The sequence below is a fragment of the Artibeus jamaicensis genome, unplaced genomic scaffold, assembly GCF_021234435.1.
Source record: "Artibeus jamaicensis isolate MK-2021 breed Jamaican fruit bat unplaced genomic scaffold, CSHL_Jam_final contig_3214, whole genome shotgun sequence".
In the NCBI taxonomy this organism is placed as follows: Eukaryota; Metazoa; Chordata; class Mammalia; order Chiroptera; family Phyllostomidae; genus Artibeus; species Artibeus jamaicensis.
Genome location: NW_026521760.1, coordinates 1,631,745 through 1,659,546, shown reverse-complemented (window position 1 = coordinate 1,659,546; position 27,802 = coordinate 1,631,745). Strand labels below are relative to the sequence as shown.

General features: G+C 37.9%; 1 protein-coding gene across 16 annotated transcripts in view; it reads left to right on the top strand.

The window, feature by feature from the left end:
* Positions 1-27,802, top strand: part of MCTP1 (multiple C2 and transmembrane domain containing 1) — a 493,900-nt gene that overhangs the window by 124,639 nt on the left and 341,459 nt on the right. The window contains exon 1 of one of the 16 annotated variants that reach the window (XM_053663567.1): positions 21,507-21,677. The exons of the other annotated variants lie outside the window; for them this stretch is intronic. The gene's annotated coding sequence lies outside the window, so the exon portion shown is untranslated. Of the gene's footprint in view, positions 1-21,506; positions 21,678-27,802 lie in introns of those variants that run through there. 16 annotated transcript variants of the gene reach the window in all.

Sequence of the window (27,802 nt, the reverse complement as noted above, 5' to 3'; positions counted from 1 at the left end):
ACAGGCAAATTTTGCTCTCACCTGTACTCATTTTCATTTGACATGCTGCCATTTTTAGATCTTTATATTTCCTTAGGAAATTTGCATTTGCCAGAAAGAATACCATGCAAATATCTGTAAATTACTAACCCTGTTCCTTCATATTGGGTATACTCTCATAAAGCTTCCTAGACTACAAAGGCATTAGAATAGTATAATTTAGTTATATTTTCTTTTTTGAGCAGCATGTATTTCTAGCTGTTAGCATGCATGCATTAATTCTTCTATCCTTGGCATTTATATTTTGGGCTTTGACATGAAGATCTAACTTTTATGGTGAATGTATTAAATATCGGTTGTATTATATATTTTTTAAAATAGATTTTATTTGTTTATTTTTAGAGGGAGGGGAAGGGAAGGAGAGAGGGAGAGAAACATCAGTGCGTGGTTGCCTCTTGAGCGCTCCCTACTGGTAACATGGCCCACCACCTAGGCATGTGCCCTGACTGGGAATTGAACCAGCAACCCTTTGGTTTGCAGGCCCATGCTCAATCCATTGGGCTATACCAGCCAGGGCTAAATCTTGGTTATATTTCTTAATTGATATAAAACTAATATAAGTATTGAAAGAAAATATCTTAAATGTTTTTAACAAGTTCTAAACTTTTTGAAAATTTAAGCTAATTTTAAAATAGCATAGTAAACAATTAAAAAATATATATATATATATATGAGTAAATTCAAATGAAGATGCTGACAGTTTTAACACTTCAGGGAAGGGTTGAATTGAAAATAACTGGTAATGGATTGTCTAGCTATATGACAAGATACTAGTTAAAATATGTTACATAATTTTGTATACATAACATAATATAGTATATACTACTTTATCCAGAGACATTACAGATACTGGTTACAAATGGCCCATACAGCTAATGGGAAAGGTTTATTTCTTTCTATTTTGACAGGCAATGCCAGTCTAACCCACCCCACCCCCAAAGAACAGCAACAACAAAACAAAAACTAAAAACCCAAACAAAAAGAACAAACAAAACAAATAAAAAATAAAGATGATTATACATTGTGATAAGGTGATACACTAGGGGACAGCTAGTAGGGTGAGGGCCACAGGAGGGACAGCTGTTTAAATGCATTGTTTAAATGCAGGGAAGGTCTCTGTGAGGAGGTGACATTTGTTTTGGGAGCTGAGAGGTGAGAAGGCTGACTATTCATTTGTTAGTAGACCTTTTCAACTTTTCTAAGGCCCTGCCAGATCAATACATCAGTTCCACAGAATTTCTATTTAAAAAGTTTGTTGTTTGCCTAATACGGCATTTTAGAAAGGAAACCTGAACTAAAAGAACAGTTGATTCTTGCTTTCCTTTTTTTAATGTATGTAACTAATTTTAGTGTTCTGTCGTCGTGGTTCTTGCTCTTCTAGAAGGTTATAGGTGAGTGTAGTGAGAAGAACCTAAATGGAGATCGCTGGGCCTGTGTTCCAGTTCAGCTCTGTTGCCATGACCTTTGTATCATGTAAACTCTCTAAACCTTATTTTCTCGTGTGAAATGGGGCATAGTTGCTCTCTATATTCCCATCCAGAAACAGCTCCAAAAACCGTGATTGTTCTGTTGGGGGCCTAACAGGAAAGTCTGTGACTGCGTCCTGGTGTATGATCGCGGTGAGTTTACTCACAGACTCAGCACAGCAGTTCTCCTGGGAGACTGAGAAAGGACATTCATTGAAAGTATTGTGAAAGATGACCCCAAAATGGAAGAAAAAACCACTTCTCATTGAAAAATAAATTTGAAGTAACTTGAAAATATTTAAACTGGCATGATTGTTTATCTAGACCTGGAATTTTAATGTTTATGGTAAAACTTTCATTTAGTATCATATTCTCTGTAATTCAGTATTGATGTGCTAATTCAGTGAACATTTTCTAATAACATGCTGCACACAAATCGTCAAGTTCAATTGAGGGGAAACCAATATGTTCCTGACTTTCAGGGAACATTCTTGCCTGGTGGCTGAGCACACTTAAACAAAGAAAATTATTCATTCGTTTATTGTTTTTGCTGTAGCCCACAAATTTGAAGCAGCCTATAATAATGAGTATAGCAATACAAACAAACAGTCAGGGTGAGGGGAAATCCAGATGGAATGGAAAGCAGTGTTAGATGAGAGACAGCAAGCAACAGAGTTAAACAAAGCTGCTAAGGTTAAAGTGAAATTCTGGATCTCTTTTCAGGAGTGACCAAAAGTAAAAAAGAAGGTTTGAGTTCATAAAAAGAAGATACTATAGGGAAAGGGGGTGGGAGGCTGGGGAGAGTAGGGGGGTCAAATATATGGTGACAGAAGAGGATTTGATTTGGGGAAATGGGCATACAGTATAGTCTACAGACGAGGTATCATAGAAATGTATACTTGAACCCTATATAACCTTATTAACCAGTGTCCTCCAGTAAATTTAATTTTAAAAAAAGGAAAGAAAAAAATGTGAATTTAATGCAACAACAGGAAGAAAAAGAAAAATATGTCAACTCTTCAGGAGAGGCAAAACCTTTTCTAGAATGCACATTTTACAGAAATTGCATGGAACTTTTGTATTGAGAAATACCGCTTGATGGTGACATTTATTGAGTGCTTTCTATGTGTGAGGAATGGTTTTAAGTGTTTTACAAGATTTTCCTCATGTAATCTTCACAACTTTAGGACCCAGGGACTGTCATGTCATTGATGACAAAACTGAGCCTTGGGGAATCCAACAAACACTTTGCAAGGGAACAGTTGGAGACAGGCCTTCCACAACTGCTGAGCCCCCCCGCTGGCCTCTGGGTTACAGCTCCCCTGTGCAGTGCTCCCTGTCCCCTGTAGCAGGATTCGAGGTCACGGGCAACATGCCAGCAACAAATACAGCGTTAGATTTTATAAGGTTGTTGCTTATAACATCTCTGAAGGTAAGCTTGGGGTAACACATTGAAGGAATTCAGGAAAAGAATTTCTTCTAGGAAGTGAGAGTAAGTCACATACTTAGCTTAGTAACTGTTTTTGTTGATTGAGGTTTAAAATCTAAATCTTGTTGAATAGGGAGGAAGTACTTTATAAATAATCTTTGCAAAATACAGTTTGTGTCCTTGTGATCTTGATGAAATTGATCAGGAGGCAGTTCCGGATAAGAGTCCGGAGTTTTAAGGGCAGATCTCTGTTGATTTAAGGGCAGCTCACCGTGAGGCAGGAATGGTAATGGGTATTGCTCTGGGTGAGGATGTCTAGATCTAGACCCTTGTTAAATCTTTTGCCCACTTCTCAACTGTGAGATTCCGGACAAGGTACTCAATATCTCTATGTCTCTGTTTCTTCATCCATAAAATATAAATAATAATAGTATTTACCTTGTAAGGTAATTGTTATTAAAAATACAATGTTTATAAAGTCTAGAGCTGAGCACACTATAAGCTTTCTGTAGGCTAGTGCTGCTTTAGTTCCTCACCTCTTCTCCTCCCTGGATTCCTTCTTCCCAGACTTCCTTCTTTCCCCTCCTTGATTCTTTTCATCCTAACTTCCCTCATTTCCTTCTCCTTTCCTCTCATCAACTTCTTGTTTTTCATCTCCTCTGCTCTCTCCTCCACCTCACCACCAGCCATCACCCCAGTTCATCCTCTTGTCTTCAATTAAGCAGAGAGCTTGACCTGACACCTTGTCATGAATTTGCTCCCTAACTCAGTTCTTCTAGTGGACAAAGCCGTCCACCCAGGGAACCATGCCAAGGGGGGGATAAGATCTGTGGGGAAGACAAAGGCCCTACAGTGCTCTGCTCTGAGTGTGGGGCCTCCAGGAGTAAGTGAGCAGTCATTTCTGCTCGACGGCACTCACACAGCAAGTGACATGTTGCTGCATTTTCATAAAGAAGAAGAATGGGTGAGATTGAAAGGAGAGGGAGGTTATCATGATTGTCAAGTTGTGCATTGTGAAGGAGCAGAGGGCTTATGCAATGTGGGAGATGAGGAAAATGAAGTAGTTTAGGTTCAGATTTGTGAAGCCTACTCTAATTACACTGAACCCTAATTGCAGACTTCTGAGTGTATGTTAGTGGTAAACTGAGGATAGCAATGATAATTATGACTAAACATTTATAATATAATCTGAATTTAGAAGGTCCTGTGAAATAAAGTTCTCAAATCAAATGAAATATTATTGGGTTTAGTGAATATTATAGTATTTTGGTTCAATAAAACTGAGAAAAAATAGCCTGGTTTACCTTTCAAACCAGTTCATTAGACATTTTCTATATCGAAAATGCCATTTGCCATTTGCCATTTTTGTTGTCTGTAACACATATACATATATACAGATATCACCTGAAAAGTGTGTGCAGGATAGGAGGATGTATTTATTGAGCATCTATTTGTGCCAGGCCCATCAGGAAGAACTGGAAGGACTATTGGTGGCCCTGCCTTGTGTTACTTAAATAATTGTGGAGATGGGTTTGAATCAAATAGCCACCCTTTTTATAACCATCGATTGTGACCAGTGCTACAAAGCCAAAATAGAAGGAACCTAACATACCTGGAAGTGACAAATAAGCAAATCTTAATACATTTGCTTATTTTTCGATATAGAAAATGCCTAATGAACTGGTTTGAAAGGTAAACCAGGCTATTTTTTCTCAGTTTTATTGAACCAAAATACTATAATATTCACTAAACCCAATAATATTTCATTTGATTTCAGAACTTAATTTTACAGGACCTTCTAAATTCAGATTATATTATAACTGTTTAGTCATAATTATCATTGCTATCCTCAGTTTACCAGCATAATATTTGTTTTTCTTTCTTTGTGATTTTTTTGTAATTCTGGTCCTTGACTGAAAAGTTGAGAATATTTATTGCTATTTAGTATATTTTTTCACTGTTATAGAAACTGTCTCCATATTTGTTCTGCGAGCATAATTTTTTTTCAGTTTTATTTCCCTGCATTGGTACGGGAACTGGGCTTGAGCTAGTGAAATATTGATTTTCATATACATCAGTGTCTGAGTCTGATCTTTTTTCTAATTTTGAAAAAATACATATTTCTTTTGCCATCAGACAAGTGAGTCAAGACCCTAGAAAAGCAGTGTAACACACAGGTTATAACACACGGTTGCTTTCCAGAGACTGCATACTATTTAGCCAAAGACAGTAATTGCAATGCTATTTTGAAAACAAAGAAAAAGATTATTTAAATTAATTTATTATATTCTGTAGTAAATTGTTAAAGTGATAGCCTTCCATTAATCATGCCTCTCTATATCAGAGTCCTACTCTGACATTGAGCTAGACCATATGTTTTGCTTTAACCAATAGGATATTACCAAAATGTTGCAAGCAGAGCCTTGAAAAGCACTTGAGCATTGGGACTGTGTTTCTCTTGCTGCTTTTGGAACCCAGGTGCTGTGTGTCTGAAGCAGCCCTGGCTAGCTTGCTAGAGACATGTGGCGTAGCCAACAGCCAGCACCAACATCTGAGTGAGGTCATCTTGGACCATCCAGTCTCAGCTGAAAATCCATCTGATTGCAGCCTCATGGATGAGGCCACCAAAGACCTGTCTGACTGAACCCAGCCCATATTGCCAACCCACTGAATTTTGGGCTAGTGAGGTGATTGTCATTTTAAACCACTGAGTTAGTGAGGCTTGTTACATAATACTGTTGTACCATTTGCCATTTTTGTTGTCTGTAACATATATACATATATACAAATATAAGAATTGAGGCTAGATCAAATATTCAAATGATTTTAGTGGAATAATATTTAAGAACTCAAGATATGAAAAATAAAATCTCAAAAAGCATAAACTTTCTAAAATAATTAAAACACCTGACCTTGTAACAAATAATTGCCTAATTAATATTTACTTATTATTTATACTTCTGGCTATTTACAGAATAGATTTGAAGAATTTTACAGTATTAAGACTTGAAGACCCAAAGCAATAGGAAGTACACAAATCCATTTGAATGACAAACCTTTTTTCTTCCATAGGAGAAATTTACAACTCAGATCTTAATTGTATTCCAATAGGTAATAGATATTTGACTACTGTTTTACAAAAATTATGGAAATATTTTTAATAGATTGTTTATATGATCTATTAAAAATCTTAATACATGTAAGAAAATCTTAAATCAGCTTAGGACTTCCTTAGAGGCACTAGGGTACCAGGTGTGATGATTTCCATATGAACGGAAGAGCTTGCTCAGAATCCAGATACAAACACCTCCAGTTTTCCTAGCACCTCACCTGGTTTCTGTCAGGCATTCATCACCTGAAAAGTGTGTGCAGAATAGAAGGATGTGTTTATTGAACATCTATTTGTGCCAGGCCCATCAGGAAAACTGAAAGGACTATTGGTAGCCCTGCCTTGTGTTCCTTAAATAATTGTGGAGACAGGTTGGAATCAAATACCCACCCTTTCTATAACCATCGATTGTGATCAGTGCTGCAAGCCAAAATAGAAGGATCTTCACATACCTGGAAGTGACAGAGGCTCCCCAGAGGGAGCAATGAGAGCACTAAGATCTGCTTGGTGAGGCAAGGCCACCAGATGAAGGGAGTGATCACTGGGGAACAGCACCCTGGTAGAGGAAAGAGTCACTAACGAAGATGCTGAGGCAGTTGGACCACAGGGGAAGCAGTCAGGGAATTGTAGTAAAATAAGGCCAGTGCGCCTGGTGCACAGAGAGCGAGAGAGTACAGGATGAGGTGAAGATGTGGCCATCAGGCCTCCCCCTCATTAATTTCCAGCACACAGGGAAAGTCCATCAAAACACTTTTATATGTCTTTTGAATTTTCTCCATGAAGCATGAAATATTTTTGTATTGGGAAAAAAGTTGTTTGTAAAAGGCAGCGCTGTGTACCTTTTGTCTTATAAAGATGTGCCACTTTGCTAATTTTTTATGCCTTTGCTTCTTATTGTACTCAACACCCAGCTCAGTACTTAATTTAAGATTTTAATTAAATTAGCTAGAGTTGGAAAAATACACAGTATAAAAGAACAAACTTGCTGTCAAATGTGATTACTCAAATAGTTCTTGAAAAATAAGAGCTATGTGTCCTACCCAAAATGTTATATGAGGTCTCTCCAGAAAAAGTCCAGCCATTGTTAACATAACGAGAATGCTTTGCATGACACTGATGTAGCCTAGCAGCCAGGGAGAGTAGGGTGGATTGCATGCATGAACAATGGCTAGTACTTCACTGTATTAGTGGGTGGGAGTGACAGATGCTGTTGAGTGAGAATATGTACTGTGTGGCCATCACATTCAAAATGACTGAGTGAGTAGAACAATGAATCTGCATCAGATTTTGCAGATTCATTTAATCTTAAACATTCTTCTGTGGAAACTATTGGGATGATTCAGAAGGCCACAGCTATGGGCAAATGGTGATTGGCAGCTTCATTGTGACAATGGACCTGCTCATGCATCATGTTTCATGTGGAGTTTTTTGGTGAAATATCAAATCACCCAGGTAACTCAGCCCCCTTACAGCCCAGATTTGCTACCCTGTGACTTCCGACTTTTCCTAAAACTAAAATCCCCTTTGAGCCCTGGCTGGTATAGCTCAGCGGATTGAGTTCGGGCCTGCGAATAAAAGGATTGTGGTTGATTCCCAGCCTGGGTGGCAGGCTAGTTCCCAGCAGGGGACCCACGAGAGGCAACCATCCATTGATATTTCTCTCCCTCTCTCCTTCCCTTCCCCTCTAAAGGTAAATAAATAAAATTTTAAAAATTCCTTTTGAAAGGAAAGAGATTTCAGACCATCAATGAGATTCAGGAAAACACAATGAGGCAGCTGATGGTGATTCCAACAAAGGATTTTGCAGAGTGTTTTGAACAGTGGAAGAGACACTGGGAGAACTGTGTGAGGTCCCAAGGTGCCTATTTTTAAGGGGACTGAGTTGTCATTGTCTTACGTACAATGTTTCTTATATTTTGTATCTTTTTCAACAAATGTCTCTTTCATAGTACATGGCTGGATACTCTCTTGACAGACTCATATGCAGTCCACACTAATATTGATAACATTGTAGGATATTACTGGGGTTCTCTTTCTTCAATTCTGGTCATTGTGCAATGAGAGATTTTTGTTGCTGTTAATTCTCTATGGAATCATTACAAACCTTTGCCTTTTCAGGTTGAATGTGACTTAGGGAAAGAGCTAAAATTCATTTAGAACAAGGTTTGAAAAAGAAAACAGATGATTGAACTGAAAATTTATAATTGTGTTGAAAATATATAACCATAAATTTGTGAGACTAATGTCTTATGTGACCCTTAAAGCAAAGATTAAGAAATTCTAAATATTTTTTGAGTAATGGCATAACTAGAATAAGAGCCCCTTAGGATGATTATTTTGAGAGAAAACACACTTACATAATTATGAAAACTGAAATACATGTTTAAAAAGATGATTTACTTCATTTAATGAAACTCTTTCATTTGTTCATTCATTCACTCAAACTTTATTGAATGTCTACGCTGGGAGCAGCTTTCCTCTAGGTGCTTGGCATACATCAAAGAGTAAAACAGGTGGAGATACCTGCCCTTGAGGAATTTACATTTTAGTGTGGTATAGAGAGATTAAAAAGTTAAAAAGTGGATGAAATTAAATAAGTCAATCATACAGTATATTACAAGTGGTAACTACTATGACAAAAAAGAAAAAGTAGAGTAGAATTAGGAGCCTGGAAATGTGCCCAGACTTAGGCATCTAATGTTATAAAACCAAAAGCGAGGCATAAAGCATAATAAATAATAAGCTTTACTTTAAAAATTTCTTCTTCATGTAAAAGCCTGACTCTCTTTGTCCTGACTTCCATTTCCTGAATGCAGTGTTGGCCACTAATTAGTCTAACTCTGAGGTCACACCAGCGCTTCTTGAAATGTTACGATGCAGTGAGTAAAGGAAAAGTACTTGGTATTGAAACCTAGCCCCATGGACAGAGCCACGTCTATTCAATCTAACACTGTCCCTTAAGTCATATTTCAGGGGTTCAGCCTGGCTTTATTAATAATTTTGTCACTCATATATGGTGCTTTGCCTCTTCCCTCTTGCTCCTGTGTGCAGTGTCTTAGATCTGAGAGTAGAGTGTGAGAAAGGCGGGGTTTCCTTCCTGTTTTTAGAGGCAACCCTCTGACAACACCAAGACGTGGAAAAGCAACTCTACTTGTTCCATGTTGTCCCCAAGGTTAATGAGATCATTCTCTACTGGGCAGCAGGAAATAATTGACGCCAACTTTAACCACCAGCAGGTCACCAGACTGGGTTGATTATAGAGTGAACCTCCCGATTTCTGAGTAGTGGATGGATACTTCTGATTAGAACAAAACGTAATAAAAGAAGACCCTGAAATTTCCTTCAAACAAATTTAAATACAATAATTTATTGTATGAATAATTCTTACCCTTTAATTCTACCTCCTTTGACCAAGTCAAAAAGTTTCTTTCTTCCCACTGGAAACGAAGTTCCCATGCTTTTCTTACGGACTTACTGTCAGCAGCCCATCCCCCCACTGTTTCAAAGTTTCTGGAAAAAAGACACATTTCCTTATGAAAATATTGGCCATTCCAGCCTGCTTTGTGCCCCTTATCTTGTGGATTTAGGTGACGACTGATAAAGGTTAGATGAAAGCCAGTTAGGGTAAGCCACTCAGCACATCACATGTCAGTCGGATGGCTTATTGTGACATTGATTGAAGCACTTGGTGAAAACTGTGAAACTTGCATCACATGAGGAAGTGCTGCAAATCGTGAGCTGCAAATACAAGGCCAATGACTTTTCTTGTGAGATGTTCATGAGCCAGTGCTTATTTAATCCTTCATCCCTCAGTAGAGTCTTTCTTCGGTCTTTTTAAGAAACTGGACACTTCTTTCCTGTAGGGCTCTTGTAAGTATGGACGTAATTTCATTCTCAATAGAATAAACTTGAACCAGAATTTTTAGGCCTCTTTTATTCATTTGACTTCCAATTCTTAAACAAACATTTCTGACTATTTATTTTTCTCTCTCTTTGGGGGAGTTTCCTTACTCTGCCTAGTGCCTATATGTTAGTGTTCTCCAGCTGGCCTCTGTCCAACCACTTTACAATGTTTACGTTGTTGGAGGGGCTCTCAGGCCCTGGTTCTTTTCCAACAGCTCTATCGATATGTAAGTCACATAGTATACAATGCTCCCCTTTAAAGTATACTGTGCAACAGCTTTTTTCTTTTTAATATATTTGATTGATTATGCCATTACAGTTGTCCCATTTTCTACCTACCCCTGTCTATTGCCCCCTGTCTATTTTCTACCTACCGTCTATGCTACTTATTCTCTGTACCTTCTCCCCCCTTCTCCTCCTCCCACTCCCCTGTTGCTAACCCTCCATGTATCTCCATTTCTATGGTTCCACTCCTGATCTAGCTGTCCTTTTAGTTTGCTTCTGTTTTAGGTGTGCTTGTTAATAACTGTGAGTTTGCTGTCCTTTCACTGTTCATCTTTTTTATCTTCTTTTTCTTAGGTAAGTCCCTTTAACATTTCATGTAATAAGGGCTTGGTGATGATGAACTCCTTGAATTTGACCTTATGTGAGAAGCACTTTATCTGCCTTTCCATTCTAAATGAAAGCTTTGCTGGATAGAGCAATCTTGGATGTAGGTCTTTGGATTTCATGACTTGGAATACTTCTTTCCAGCCCCTTCTTGCCTGTAAGGTCTCTTTTGAGAAATCAACTGACAGTCTGATGGGAACTCCTTTGTAGGTGACTGTCCCCTTATCTCTTGCTGCTTCTAAGATTCTCTCCTTCATTTTAATCTTGGCTAATGTAATGATGATGTGCCTTGGTGTGTTCCTTCTTGGGTCCACCATCTTTGGGACTCTCTGTGCTTCCTGGACTTCCTGGAAGTCTATGTGCAATGGCTTTAAATGTATTCACAGAGTTGTGTATCCATTACATGATCAATTTTAGAGCATTTTCATTATCCCAAAAAGAAATCCTGGGCCCCTTAGTTGACAACTGCCACTCTCCCCATCTTTCCTTCTGCCCACCCCGGGTTCTAGGCAACTGCTAACCTACTGTATGTCTCTGTAGATTTGCCTGCTCTGGAAAATTTATATAAATGGAATTGTATAATATATGGTTCTTTATTCCACTTACTCCATTTATTCCACTTGTAGAATAAGACATATGTGGCTTAAATCACTTAAGATAATGTTTTCATCAATAATGTAACATGTATAGTACTTCATTTTCTTCTTTTTTTTTTTTTTTTGCTAAATATTTCGTTGTATAGATATACCACATTTTACCCACTCTTCAGTTCATAGACATTTGGGTTGTTTCTTCTGTTTGGCTTTTATGAATAATGCTGCTGTGAACATTTATATATCAGTTTGTGTGTGGAGACATGTTTTCCTTTTTATTGGTCAGAATTCCTAGGCATTGAGTTGCTGGGTCTTTTGGTAACTCTACATTTAACCCTTTGAGGAGTGGGCTGAGGAGTTTTCTCATTCGCTCTGTGCTTTGAATCACCATAACTAGCTGTGGTGCTGGTCACAGACGGAGCTTTAGACAAAGGTGGGGCACTCACTGCTGACCATGCTTATTTCTCTCTGTCCTCCCTGCCTGCAGCCTTTTCCTCCTCAAACCAACCACTGTATGGAAACCAGAGTGAATTTTCTAAAAGACATATCTAAGAACGTAATTTTCCTTCTAAAATCCTCCCATGGCTTTCCATAATCACTGACATGAGTGCAACTGTTTGGTCACAAGGTGTACAAGAAGGCCTACCATCTTTCCACTACCCTGGTCACACCAACCTTGTCTTGCCCCGTTCCCTAACTCCCATTTTAGGTTCCAGCAGCACTTGGTGGCTCTGGCTCCCCTCAAACATCATGCTTCAACCTTTGGACTTAAATCATACACATCTAACTGCCTCTAAGCCCAGTCCGGGTTATTTCTGTCCTGGGGTTTGAGATATTTTATTTGACTTTGAAGATGAAGAATTGAAAGATACTTACAGTTTTAGAGTAACGTGGAGAGTAGTAGTTGAAGAAGATTTTATTGGGTGATTACATATTTGTTATGTATTGCTTACATTAACACAAAGTGGGTGAATCAAATGAGATTTTTCAGATCCGATAAGTTGTGAACATTAATTTCGAGGCAACTATGAATTATGTACATGGTTTCATTTTTTGTCACTGAGCATTGATTGAGCACCTGCTATGTGCCAAGAGCTATTTCAGACTCTGGGGATACACCAGCCAATAGCACAGAATCCCTGTCTTCATTGAGTTTACATTTTACTAAGAAAAACACAATAAAAAATTAAATAAAAAATGCTCAGTTGGTAATGAGTATTAGGAGTAAAATAGGACAGTCTGATTTTATAGTGTCCTTGCGTGGTGGTGGAGAAAAATCTTAGATGAGCAAAGAAACCCTCACTAATTCCTAAAAGACAAAGATACAACCAGGTGATACTATGGGGCTATCAATTTCCAGACACAGGGTTCATTGGGCCAAAGGCATGGGACTCAGGAAGCCACTGAGATTAATTAGCTATATGGCAGAGAGGTTATGATCACATTATTGCTTTGTCCTCAATATGAGTGTATAAGTTTAAAATGATTTAATCAAAACAAACCAGACAGTCGATCTATGTAGGTAAATAAATACATACTTCTATTAATTTGCTCAGGCTGCCATAACAAAAGGCCACAGACTAGGTAGCTTAAAGAACAGATATTTATTTCCTCATAGTTCTAGAGACTTGAAGTCCAAGATCAAGGTGTCAGCACATTCAGTTTCTGGCGAGAGCCTTCTTTCCTGGCTTGCAGATGGTTGCCTTCTTGCTTTGTTCTCACATGGTGTTTTCCCTGTAGATGTACAGAAAGAGAGAGACAGAGAGACAGAGAGAGAGAGAGAGATAAAAAGATAACACGCATTCTGGTGTCTATTTTTCTTCTCTTTTTCCCTTTCTTATGTAGCTTTATTTATATTATTTTTTAAAGTTCTATACAATCATTTCTTTATAGTTATATAGTTCATTATTTTAAAAAATTTTATTATTATTCTATTATAGTCATCACAGTCCCCCCACCCTGCTCTCCTCTGCCCAGCCCATCACTCCCACAGTTAATCCCCACACCATGGTCCATGTCCATGGGCCACTCATACATGCTCTTTCATCCCTTACCCTTTCCTCCAACATTACTCCCCTTTCCCCAGCACTCTGGTCACTGTCAGTCTGCTCCATATTTCCATGCCTGTGGTTCTAGTCCGTTAGTTTATTTTGTTCATTAGATTCCTCTTGTAGGTGAGATCATATGGCATTTCTCTTTCACCAAGTGGCGTATTTCACTTAGCATAATATTCTCCAGCTCCATTTTCCTCTTATAAGGACACCAATCTCCTTACATTAGGGTCCCACCCTTATTATTTCATTCATTGCTAATTACCTCCCTAAGGAGCCTATTTCTAAATATCATCACATTGGAGCTTAGGGCTTGAGCATGTGAATTTTTGGACTCAACTCATGTCCATAACAATACTTGAGTCATTTTAACATCCTAAAAAGATAACTACCATTAATTGAACAAGCAATTACATTGGGAGGTACAAACCCAAGAGTTGCACATTGGACTATTTCCTAATAATAAATGGACATTATTCCCCTCCCTTCCACATAAAATAATACATTCTAATGTTTAATGTGTGTGTAATTTTAGTGTTAATTTTTTTTACCTTTTAAAGTGTTGGCTTTTTAAGGATAAAAGTCCAGTGCACCCTAGTTTTTGATTGCTGATCATTACTGAAGTATTTTCAAAGAAAGATCTTATGGTTTAACTATAATCTGTTCTATGTGAAGTAATATCCTTGATGTACAGATAAAAGTACTTTTATATTCTAGTGCAACAAAATAAAATATATGCAAAAGATGAAGATCATTAGGTAACGCAAGAAGAGAAGGAAAAGACTGGGAGAAATATCTTTGAGGTCTCTAGCATCTTTTAGATTTTATTGAATAATTTGACTGAGTGGTTTAGTCATCACACAATCCAGGATAGTAGGATTATATATTTGTGGGAAATAATACAGTGTGTAAGTTCTACAAACATGGGAATTAGGCCTTTGCTTTTCTATAACAACTAATAATATCCTGTTTTCAACATGTGTCATAAATCATGGTGAGGGAATGAACCAGGATTGCATATGTTAAGGTCATTTTAAAGGGGATACATTTATCAGGGTACAATTCTGGAATCCTGGATTCAAACAAGAAAGTACTGCGTTTCAGAACCTAAAATCTAACAGACATCCAATCACTGGTATCCTGAAATACATACTCATGATGGATATAGCCCTAAGTTGATTTAGTTTAAAAATAATCATTATCTTTGGGAAATTTCATGTTCCAGTATGAAAATAAATGTTCTATTTGAATATTAAAATATTTATATGCATTATATAGCTCCCTGTGTAGTAAAGAAAAAAACGAATTCTTAAGTTAACTTAAATAATAAAATTTTAATATATTACATTAAAAGGCAACTAATGTGGAGAGAATACAGAAAAAAGGTTATATATTTTCTTTATATAAAGCACTGGAAGTGCTTTTAAAAGGATATTTTAAAATAATGCTGACTGGACTAGTTATAGATTTATGACTGCAAATTTGAAATAGATGCTTAGTGCTGCCAGGCGATCCTACCCATCTTATGTAATAAAGTCACCTCTTCTTAGACAATGTTTTTACTCTTCTTCTTCTCAAATTTCCAGAAACCTCTCCCAGTTGATTATTTCTCTACATACTTTCAGAGAAAGTAAATACACTCGGGCACACTCTACGTTGTCTTCCCACTTCCCACCAAAGTCCACTGACCATCTCTCACGATGGCAGGCGTATTCCTGCTCCATTCGAGGCTTTATGCTTTTCTCTATCTCATACTGTCTCAATCCAGGAAAGTAGGTTTTTATTCTTATAACTTCACTGAAATGGCTTCCATCAAGGTCCACATCTTTCCCAAGCCAAAGACGATGATGATGATAATGATGATAAATAATAATAACATCCTATCTATAATGCCTACTATATGTCAAGCACTATTCTAATTGCTTAATCTATATTAACTCACTTAATTTTTACAACAACCTTTGTAAGCTAGGGACCATGATAATACCCATTTTACAAATGAAAACACTGGAAGGTTAAATAATTTGACAGAGGTCTCACTGTGGGTAAGTGATACAGCCAGGGTTTGGACCTGCAGCAGTCGGGTTTAGGGTTTTCCCTCTGAACCACTGTACCATTCCTTATCACTACTCTGTTTCCCAGTTCAGCAGCACTTAATATGGTTGACAGTAGCCTACACGAATTACCTCATCTTTAGTCCTCTGTGAACCATAGAGTTTTAAATCTAATTTTAATTAACTAATTAGTTTTAATTTCTTGCTTTCCTGGTCATTCTCTCTGAGTCTTATTTGCTGGCTCCTCCTTCCCTTCAGCCCTTCAAAGGCTGTAGTTCCCTAGAGCTCTGTCCTCAGTCTTCTTTACTTGTACCTGGGCTCATAGCTGGAGATACCATCTCCACACTGCTCACTCTCAATGCTGTTCCCCCATGAGCTCCGGACTTTACAGAGTCAAAGCCCTACAAGACTTCTCTGCTCTGATTTCTGTTAGGCATCTCATACTTAACATTGGCCAAGACAAAACTATTGACACCCCCCTGTAGTCACTCCCACAAAAATCCCCTTCCACAAGTCTTTCAAGGCTCAGTTAATGAGATAAAGGTCATGGGAAATGCATTGCTATATCCAGTGGCAATTGAACCAGAGTCTCTTCGGAATGTTATATGTGTATTTTGGATTCCTGTGGTCAGTTTTGGAGGGGTGATGAAAGCCTGTGGAAGGTTCTGGTAGGAGAGCTAGTGCACACAGTTCAGGAACTGGTTTTGTGTGGCACGTGTTCTAGCCAGATGCCTTCTGTAGATACTTTGAAATGTGTACTTGGCCACAGCATCACAGCAAAGTGTTAGAAGGATTAGGAATGAGAAGCTGAGAGAAGCTTTTAAGGTGTTAGGAACACTTTAAAGCATTGTTTCAAGTCCTTTGTTTCATCCATACATTTTGAATCAGGTTCTCCCTTTTTATAAAGTGACTCTTCCCATTTTATAAAGACATCTGACAGGTAGCATGTGCTTTCCCACACAGATCTGTCAGTTCACTCATCTTTATCCACCACCCCCACCTGCGGTTTGGATTTGAAAACCTCCTGAAGCAGAGAATGCTAGTCATTCAGAGGCAGTTGGGTGAAAACTGAAAAGTAAAAATTTGTCTGATACCTTCATTTATCTGGCACCCTAACCTATACCTCAGTGGGCAACTTCGGGATGGATAAACACCAGGACCTTTGTGGCACCTCTCAGGCATGAGGTCAGGTTCAGGAACACTACTCGTAAATGTGTGTACATATTGCCCTTAAAATTCTGTTCTCCTTTATGCCTTTAGACATCAAAACGTGTCTTAGGAAACCCTTATTTGTACATTGCTACATGACTTTATCCCCCCAAATCAGATCTTGTTATAATCCAATTTGTTTCTGGAAGCCAAAAGTATAATCTCATTTTGAATGGTAAATTCTGCCTCTCCTGAAGAAGCCCAATAGTGTCTCCAATAAAAAGGGGTGACAATCATTTCACATGTGAAGGGGTGGGTGGTTTTCTTGAAAACCTCAGGATGGATGTCACCACTTAAAGGAACAGTATTTTTCTCTTCTGGAAGACACTTCAAGGACCCTCAGTGACCTCTGAACTGCCGGTGAAGCCTGCAGTGAGTCTGATGTCATAAATCTTGCTTAGAGTTCTTTCTTTTCTCCCTAAACCAGTGGATTAGAAGAATCAAATATTTTACACATTATATGTTATTTCCTCAATTATTTTTAAAAAGAGAGGCTATTTTAGTTTTACTTTAAAATTTGCATAGTTAATACATGCACATGGCACTTCGTTCAGAAATATTTAATGACACAGTGAAAATTCTTTTTCTGTGCTATGTTTTATTACCCAGTCCTCTCTAGAGGAAACCAGGGTTACCGATTTCTAGGTATATACACCACTGTACTCTTGACCCTTAAGGTGACACTAATGTAACAGTTCATGTACATCACTAAAAATCTGAATATACTTTATACCTTTAAAAGTGTACATACTATAATTAAACAAATAATTATATTAATAAAAGACAATCAGCAGACATCATAAAAGAAGTTTTTAGTTCTTACTATTTCTTTCATTCTTTTTATATTTCCATAATGTTTATTTCATCTTACATGTTCTCTGCTAAGTATCTCGTTTCATTGATTCCAAAATTAAAATGTTTCTTATAATTCTTGGTATCTTACAATTAGTTGGCAGTGTTTTTGTTTCTTAGTGACATAATAAATAAATAACTATGTGTCTTAGATTAGATGAAATATATTTTAACCTTATTATTTCTTGAAAAAATGACAAATTACAACTATGGTAAATACAATAAGTGAGGAGTGTTTGCTAGGCCTCTGTTAGACCCAAAAACAAAAATGAAAATTATTTAAAATTTTACTTCCAATCTTTAATTATTTTTAGACTTCAGACTATAGTACAATGTATATAACTAGAATTTAAAAATATAATATTCTGATTTTTAAAGTCGCCTAATGATGTAGATGAAGAAATACTGCAGACTAATGTTTAATAAGGTGATTAAGTCAATATATATTTTAAATACTACTGTTTGGACATTTATTGGAGATACAGATCTACTGAATTTAACTTGAGAACTGCTCTCTAGCATTATTCAGAACGAAGTTTAGTTCTTAGGAAAATATCTAGCAGCACCTCCTTGTTATACAAGGTGCAGAAGTGATATCCTCACCGGTATTGAAATGTAAAAGGAGATTTTTTTCTGTAAGACATTACAAATGGGGTCCACTTGATAGTGTTCTACAGTGTGTGTGCTTCCTTTAAAAACATTTGTTTTTAAAATGCTTGGCTTGGCACTGTGTGAGACACAGATGTACCAGGAGGACCAAGATAAATTAGACGTGTTGCTTCCTCAGGGCTTGGGTCTGTTGGTGTAGAGAAGCAGCGTGCAAATAGCCAGAAAAGAAATTGAAGAGGTAAACAGTGCCGTGAAAGGCACATCAGTGAAGAGAAAGACATGACATGCATCAGAAAAAGATAAGAAAATCTTCATGAAGGAAGTATTTCTAGAAAATTGATTACAAATTACCACAGGAAATTAATTGGTTACTCTCAATTATTGGAAACACCATTTTACTGATTTTTAATGTTCAATGTAGGTGAGCTAGCCCCCTTTCCAAGATAATAGTGACTTTTTGTCTGTATAGTTTTAAGTGAAATGTTCTGTCAAAACTCTGGGTAATCTCCCTTGTTATTTGACAAGCATGACACAAAGTTAAAATGGGCAAAGTTGCTTAGGGGTTTGAGAGCATGAGTGTGCATGCAACCCCTGATACTAACTCACTGTGAGCTAAGCTGAAAATAGACGTTGGGTTCGGTGGGAAGTAATGGGTCCCGGAATTAGTCATCCTGTCTGTGATAGAAACTTTGTGGGACTCTACACTTTCCCTTATTTCAGACCTGCGTTCTTCAGTGTGCCCCTGAGGGGAGGGCACTGCCGTGGTCTCGCTTCCCTAGTTTAGTCCAGAATCCACAATTAGCTCCTCTGTTTTCTCCCTATTTTCTTTTAAGGAGGCATTGCCATCACTACTTACTGTAAAAACAGGTGCAAAATAGAAAATAAACATTTCCATGGGTATTTAAGTCATCATTTGAACAGAGATTTATTGGCCAGAGGAGATTTATTATATCTTGCATATGTTTTCATTGAAAAGGAGGCACAACTTTAATTGTAGTCAGAACCTTGGATATCTGAACAGGTTTTAAAACCATATTTATTAAAGATTATAAAGTGTTTCCCCCAAAATCTTACATGTTAGCACCAGGAATTGATGCTTTTTTTTTTCTTCTTAAAAAATAATAACACTCTCACATCGATTTCAGCAACTTAGAGAGATGCAACTGGCAGCAGAAATTTGAACTCAGGTGTGGTTGCAGTAAATCTTACCACTCACTACAGTGACAGAATAGAAAGGATTTCAAATGTTCAGCTTGACTATAGGAACCTCTGTGTTTCAATTGAACTTCGTTTGGCCTCACCAGTGACTGTGATCTTGGGACCGGGCTAGACCAAGGAGAAATTCAATAATAAAACTGATGTATTCCAGTCCACATTTATTGGCAGCTACTAGCATCTGGATGTCTGCTTTGTAAGGCCAGTGTGTCACTTAGGGTTGTGCTAGTGGCTACAGAAAATAAACTAAAGAAAATTTCAGTGGCTTGAAACAATAGAAGTTGATTTCTCACTCATATAACATCTAGTATGTGTGTTTGAGCTTTCCTGCAATCTAGGCTACTTTCATATTTGGACCATGCTATTTGGTAGAGGTCTTGGAATCCTCTGTGTTCAGTCAAAAAGAGAAAGATAAAGGAGAGAGAAGAGGAGACACGGCCTTCTTCTCACCTTGGCTGTTAAGTGACACACATCTCTTGGACTTCTATTCCACTGGTAAGATATGGCCCCGTCTAGAATGCAAGGGTTGCTGGAAAATGTAACCAGCTGGGCAGCTGCTTTCTGGAAAGACACACAAAGAAAGAGTGGGTCAGTTTGCTGGCTGCACAGTATCTGTAGTGTGGTGGTAGTAGGGTGGGATGGCGTTGCAAGAGGGAGGTTGGTGACAGGGCCCATAAATTTTTTTTTGGATAGTAAGCTGTCTTTGAACAGTGCAAGTTGTTTACACCTGATTGAAGAAGATTCTTTGGAAAGCTCAGTGGTCATTTGTTTTGAAAAGCTGTGTTGCTTTGGGGAATATATTTCATACTCACTAACCTAGTGTTTGTGAGAATTTCAAATCCAGTAAACCCACCTGCTCTTTTTTTTTTAACTTTGCATGTTCCTTCTAAAAGGAAATGGGAATTTATGCAAAGATACTTCTAACTTGTTTTGCTTGTCTGAAAACATTTGAGCTGCTGAAGTAGTGATATAAGGAAATTGTTTTCTGACAAAGGTATTAACCTACAGTGGAATGTCATGACTAAGAACTTTTGGGCTCAGAGATGTAAGGTAGGTGCCTAAGAAATCACCCCCTCATTGAAGTCAGTACATTTGTCTTCTGACGTTATTTGCTGCTTCTCTGTGGGCCTAGGCAAGTTCTTAATCACCCTCAAGTGTAAAATTAAAATTGAACTTGATGATCCAGCTCTGACTCTTTCTATATTAAATTTGTTTTAATCTATAGTTTAAAGACTGAAATTTAAAGGGATAGCCTGAAGGGTGAAGAGTAAAAAGAATATGGCTGGCATATCAAGCACTTCCCTTGTTGAACAAAAAAGTTCCCGTCTTCTCAGAATTTGTATTCAGAGTAAAAGATATTTAAAATATAAATTAATCTGGTGATGATTTTATAATTGTCTGCCAGTTTAGGGGGCTTTTAGAATTTTATTGGGCCCCTCAGCCTTGTAAATGGACTGTAGTTTGTATCATTCTTAGCTTTTGCTTAGAGTACGTCCTCTATGCTGGGAAATGTAGGCATTAGTTTTGTTTGTTTTTTTGGTGTTAGGGGGACCCTGAGTGGTCAAGACTGAACTGTTGAATGTACCTCCCTGAATTCTAGGTCATCTGTGAGAGCAGCCTAGCTTTCTGATGGCAAATGTCATTGATCTCAGGGTGTGTGCTGATTGGGTTAGACTCTTGGTACATTGTAAGTATACTGAACAGGTCCTTATCAGGCAACCGTCAACTACTTTTATAATGAAAATAATTTTACTTCTATTGAATACCACTTTTGTCATTCCTTTGAATGCCATACTAAATATTGTTTTAATTTTTCAAAGAGGAGCATCTGTCATTTAGTAGATACTGAAACAATAGGTAACTACTTATTGTTTCTACTAAATAACTTTTTTCTGGATTTTCACCCTTTCAAGACTATGTTGATTCTTTTGGATTCTCTCAGCCCACACTGAGACCCCTTTACAGATGTTTAGTAGCATCCACTGGATGGGAGGACCTTATTATGTGTACTGGTGGATATTATGACACATGAGGAACCTCATGGAAGCTGCAGGGGGGAAGGTGGCTGGATATGGGTGATTCATAGGCTGTTAGCAAGGCCAGCTTTCCTTAATGACAGATGGGGTAACGTTTATGAAATTGATTTCATTCTAAGGCTGCTGGCATGCTTATTGGTCTAAAAATCTACAAGCTGCCTGGTCTTTGAGATTCCACTGTAATATTCCATCCTCTTTGCTTCACTCTTTTAAAGTCTATTGTTGGCTAGTGTTGGAGCTATAATACTTTAAACTTACTATTAATCATTAACACCTTGCTGTGAATATTTTTGTGAGGTTACTTTGGGCCAGTTAATAAAGTGTAGCAAGGCCTGGGACCTGAAAGGAGGGAACTGTCCTGACTTTTAGCAAAGGGTCTCAGTTTTTATCTCATCCTCCTCTTGGGGTCCAGAGTCAGCCTGGCTGCTTCCACAACTGTTCCTGAAACAAAGAGCACTTGGAGAGAGAGTGAAAAAAAATCCCTTTCCTTTGGGGCAGCTCAGGTAAGGCTCAGTCTTTTAAAGAAATTATTACTGGAATACTGAAGAAAAGAAAATAAACCCTTATGTATGGAAATAAAGAGAAATACAGAGTACCGATAGCTTATCTTTCTTAACTGTAGTGTGCAGGTTGGTTTGGTTGATTCCTTTAGCTGGATTTAACCATGCTGTTGGAAAGGGAAGCCCCAAATTCTCTTTGGTACAGCCATTCACAGTGCTTCTGAATGGCGAGACTAAATAGACTGAAAACTGACTGAAGCTTTCCCAGCCATATCTCATGTGAAGAAAATTGATTTTCAGGCTACATGGCAGCATATTCTTCCCTACATAAGAACTTCTCAATACTTGGGAAAAAGCTGAGAAATACCTTTAAAATTTGGAGATTTTTTCAAATCAATAGAAGTGAGGGACACATGGCACCTGAAGAATGGTATTAAAAAGCCGAGAGCTCAGAAAGTTTGGGCTAAAGCCAAACTTTATGTCTTAGTTTTACTTAGAGTTTGCTGTATGTGACAACCTCTGTATCACTACCAGATTTATTTCTGTAAAAGTTATCTGCTAGCTCTTATTTTATCTTTTTTATTTTGACCTACTTAAAAACTTTTGTAATAAAGTGTTACTATTTATTTATAAAAGGTGAATGATACTAATAGGAAATCATTGCAAAAGGTCTATTTTAACTCAGCTTGAATTTCTCTAGTTTTATGAAGGGTGTTGCTATGTTCTTAGGAGGAAAGGCTAGCTAGTCCTTGCTTGTCAAGAGCAAATTCCATGACACATCTCAATACTGTGCCCTGCAGAGTACCTAATCCACAGTAGGAACTAAGTAATGTCAGTTTAGAAAGGTAATTGGTTTCCTCATGCAGTTTTGGGTTAAAAATGAATATTAATTAATCTTATCAAAGTAAATTATTTTAAATACAGAACTTTCCAAATGAACCCCTCAATTATGTTGTACCCATGTTTCACATTTTCTCTGGCTTAATTTTTTTGTCCTTTTCACAATAACACTTAACTAAAGTTACTATTAATTTATTTTTCTACCTGGTTATTTTTGGTACAGTGAGTTTTAAATACAGTAATTACTATTGTGTTTTAGAATACTCTTTACAGATGGTAAATATTCTGCTTGTCATAGAATAGCTTCTCAAGGATAATTTAATTCTTTGTTTATTAGTCTTGCTTTATTTAGCTTTTAGTTATTTTAGTTTTAGTATATTAGTTTTGTTTTTTAGTCTTTGTTTATTAAAAACACACTGCCAGTTTTGTTTTCTAAAGTCTGCTTTCCAGCTCTGTGTCATTCCCTTTCCTTGCCCTTGTTCTGGTCCAGTGACATGGGGTCAGAACAGGCAACTAGGATCTGTGCTTCCCCACAGCATGTGGCCTGCTAACTTGGAGGGAACTTCGAAATCTCAGGTTTACAGCCAAGCACAAAACTCCCATGAGGTCAGCAAACTATGTTTCACTCATATTTGGAGTCCTAGCACCTCGCGCAGGTCCTGGTCCTTAGTGGGTTCTCAGTCAAAGCTGGTTGAATCGAAGTGAATGGAAATACAGGCAAGTAAGTCAGAATTCTCTGATTGTCAAGTGATAGAAAAGCCAGCTCAAATCGGCCTGAACGAAATGGGAATTTACTGGCTCAAGTAACAGAGATGTCCATAAATACACAGGACTTCAGATTTGACAGGATCCCAGGGTCTTCCTAGTGTCATTAGAATGCTGCGCTGCTCCCTTTTTCTTTCTGCCCTGGACTCTGCTGTCCTCTGTGTGGGCAGGCTCCCTGCATGTGGCGGCCAAGAGGACCACCCACAGCTTCAGCCTTACGTTGCCCTGACCAGCGCTAGCCTGCTCAGGAGAAGCGTCTCTGTAGACAGACATACCTTCAGCACGAGTCACGTTCTGATGCTCTGAGTCTCAGTGGCCCGCCGTCGAAGGTGGCTTCACCATTTCCGAACTCATCACTCTGTGCAGGGGAATAGTGTATTCTAGCCAGACCTGGGTCAGGATCCACCGAAACTGTATGTTCTCAGGAAGGGACATGGTGGTTCTCCAGAAAGATGCCTGCCGGTGACTACCACCCCAGGAAGATGCTACAAAGTCAGGAATGGTAGCAACTGGCAATAGATCACAAATGCAAAATATATTGTAAGTTTAAAACTGGATTAACCTCCTTCCAAGAGGCTGCACTTAGTGTTTTTAGGGACTCAGTAGTAGATTTAAACCTCTACTAGGGGTTTCCGAGCCTCTAAACCTGCAAGACATGGTGGGAAAAAACGTATTCTCCCTCCTTGGTGTGTAGACTGTTGAAAGATTAATCATCGTATTTGTCTGGATATTGTGCCCATTGCAGATTTAATTATTTTCCTCTTAAAGATGAATCATTATGAAACAAACACTGACTAGCACAAGTTTTGTTTAGTCTGACCTTTGTTTCTGCGACTCCTGATGGAATCTCTTATAAGGGACAATTACTGGATTTCCCTCTTAGCAGTGTGCCCAGGGCTTCACCCTAGTGGCAGAAACTCCCTCAATGTCCCATTCTTTTTAAAAAATATTTTATTTATTTATTTTTAGAGAGTGGGGAAGGGAGAGGGAAGGAAAGGAGAAGGAGAGGGAGAGAAACATCAATGTGTGGTTTCCTCTTGAGCGCCCCCTACTGGGGACCTGGTATGCAACTCAAGCATGTGCCCTGACTGGGACTCGAACAAGCAACCCTTTGGTTCACAGGTTTGTTCTCAATCCACTGAGCCACATCAGCCAGGGCTGAATGTCCCATTCTTAAGAGGGTCTCCTGGAGTATAAAGATGAGACACTGTCTTCCCTGAAACCTTAGCCTACGTTTCTTCGGGACTCTGCAAAATTCCCTAGGGTTCTTTTTAAATGTCCTTGTTTGGGTTACAAGTGCTCGCATGCAAATTGATTCCTGTGAAAAGTTTTGTGAATCCCAGCATTCCCCAGGACAGGACAGACAAAAGCCCTAATAATGAACCCAAGTTCCACGAGAAAGTGCATTGCTAAGTTAACCCTATGCTATAATCTCCTTACAAGGTACTGTCTTACCTTCATGAGGTCAGGCAGAGTAGAAGCTGAAACTTGCTATGACTCCTATCAAAAACCTTTGAACCTTAACAGCGTACCCTCCTCTTTCTCCCCTGGTTTGCAAATACAAGATGCACTTTCAAGTTGTCTGGGGCCCTCTGTTACTCTTGAGATATCACTTCCTGGTGACTTGGACTCATATTGTGTTTTTGTGAATGTCTATAGAAATTATACTAATTAAGAATATTGAAAAGTAAGGTTCTATAGCAGAACACAATAAAATATAGTAGTCAAGTAAACTTATTTTTATTATATTGAGATGCTGCATAAATGCATATATCACTATGCTTTTCCATACTATACATATTTTTACTTATTGTAAAAAGATTAATCGACTTTTAAAGAATTTCATATCAATTATTACTTGATAAAAAATAAATCTTTTGGTAACTGATGGAATATATAGTTATAATAAAATAGTACTATTTTATATTTTATTTAAAAATTAGTTTTCTTAATCTATCCAAATTAAAATAGCAATACATTGGAAACATTTTATTTTAGCAAGTTAATTCAAATGCTATACAAGAATGTTCTATTTTACATAGACCCTTTTTAATAAAACTTAAATGGTAAGTCTTTATATTATCACTTACATTCACTCATGGGTCATCAAGACCCACATGAAGATAGGGTTGTTAATGGGCAGGGCCCAGTGTGCCTTCTAAGAAATAAAGGATTCTCGCCATTCCTTAGTAGTTGTTGTTGCTACTAGTTGTTTTTAGTTTGTCTCCTAGATTCCCTAAGTTTTGAGCCTCCACAAAATTTTATCTTAATATTCAGCATGATATTCTTTTATTTCTTTGTGGAAGATCTGATATGTTACTGTCACTTTTGTGCTATTTTTGCAGTTATTATGGGCCAAAGCCATTTACCAAAACAAAATGAATGACTATAGTAGACCAAAGAAAACAATGGCACAAATACAGCTTATATATTATACAGGGTATATAGTATAATAATTATCTTATTCCTTTTATAATTGATGTCTAAGGCATTTGTATTGGGACTTGAAATCTTGTCATGAGATTTCAAGCTGCAGATGTGGAAATAGAAATGGTCCTCAGATGTGATGGAGAGCATAATGAGAAGGCATGGCTTCCCATTACAGGGGAGCTGGAGGTCGCAGGAATGGACGGAGACTGGGATCCTAGTTCACTCAGTACATCTCTCAAACCTTAGTTTTTAAAGCTTTGTCCTTAATATCCCTGAACCTCCCCATTTCCAACCCATTATACTCACTGAACTTGATCCATTTCCCTGTAACAACAGAGCATGTTGAATTGTGAGAATTTGCTTTCAAGGCTGTCTTACCTATCAGCCTGGAATCTCTCTATGAGCAGGACCAAGGTCTTATTACTTGGACTCCTTTACATTGGAGAAGTGCTGATCTATATAGAAGGCACTCAAAACTTGAATACAGTTGAATAAATGAGATGGTCTCACTTTTACTTAAATAGCAAGTGTGTATTTTGTTTATCTCCTAAGACTGCTACATACCTTAATTCCAAATAAAATGTAGCACTGGCTCCTCATTGCCTTTGAAATAAACTCTGAATTCTGCTTTACATATGAGGCCCTTTATGACCAGGCACTTGGTATTTTCTCTGCCTCATCAGTCAGAACTTGTCTTTTGCACATTGTATTTTAGTCATGTTTGACATTTGTAGTCTCACGTATTGCCAAACAATTCACTGTTTCCTTTCTGCATTCTTACTGGCCCTTCCATCTGGGAAACCTGTTCTCCACTTTTATTTTATTAGTTTGATTTATTACAGAAACATATCATAAAAAATTCAGGTAAAGAATTTGCTTCTTTTCAAAATTCACATTTATATTTGTAGTGTTCTGTAGTCTGTGTGATTAAGATATATTTTCTACTTTGTTGAGATACTTTTAAATCCAAAGAAATATGTACTTATGACCAATAGACAATAAAACAATAATAATAGACAGCCTTTTTTAAATTAATTTTATTTAGTTATATTTCAAGTACAGTTTTTTTGTCTATGTCTCCCATCCCAGCCTCCCCCGTCCCTTGCTCCCCACCTCCCTCCCATTTCCACCCCCCCTTAGTTCTCATCCCTGTGTCCTTCCTATTTGTTCCTCCAAATCCCTTCCCCTTTTCCCCCTTAACTTCCCTTCCCCCTCCCCTCTGGTCACTGTCCCCTTGTTCTCTATTTCAGTGTCTTTGTTTTTTTTTTTTTTTCTGCTTGCTTATTTGTTTTGTTGTTTAGCTTCCTGTTAAAGGTGAGATCATATGGTATTTGTCTTTCAGCACCTGGCCTATTTCACTCAGCATAATGCTTTCCAGTTCCATCCATGTTGTTGCAAAGGGTAGGAGCTCCTTCTTTCTCTCTGCTGCATAGAATTCCATTGTGTACATGTACCACAATTTTTTGATCCATTCATTTACTGACGGGCACCTAGGTTGCTTCCAACTCTTGGCTATTGTAAATTGTGCTGCTATGAACATTGTGGTGCATAGGTTCTTCGATATTGATGTTTTAAGATTCATATGATATAATCCTAGCAGTGGAATTGCTGGGTCAAAAGGCAGGACGATTTTTATTTTTCTGAGAAAATTCCATACTGTTTTCTATAATGGCTGTACCAGTCTGCAATCCCACCAACAGTGAACTAAGGACCCCTTTTCCCCACACCCTCTCCAACATTTGTTGTTTGTTGCTTTGTTTATGATAGCCATCCTGACCGGTGTAATAGACAGCCTTTTTTAATTATACATTATATGCTGGCATTATGTTAGCACTTCACCTAGAATGTCTTACTTATTGCTCAAAACAACTCAGTGCCAAGTCCAATTCATATCCTATTTTGCTGATGAGGAAATGAATGCTTAGCTGGAGTGATTTGTCGAGGTCCACGTAGCTGGTGATAGAGTGACCACGAACAGTTATTCATCTTCCCTCCCTACTTCAGTCCTGTTTCCCTGAGCAGTGTCATTTGTGGCCTTCTATACCTTTCTCTATGTTTGTACAGTATACACACACACACACACACACACACAC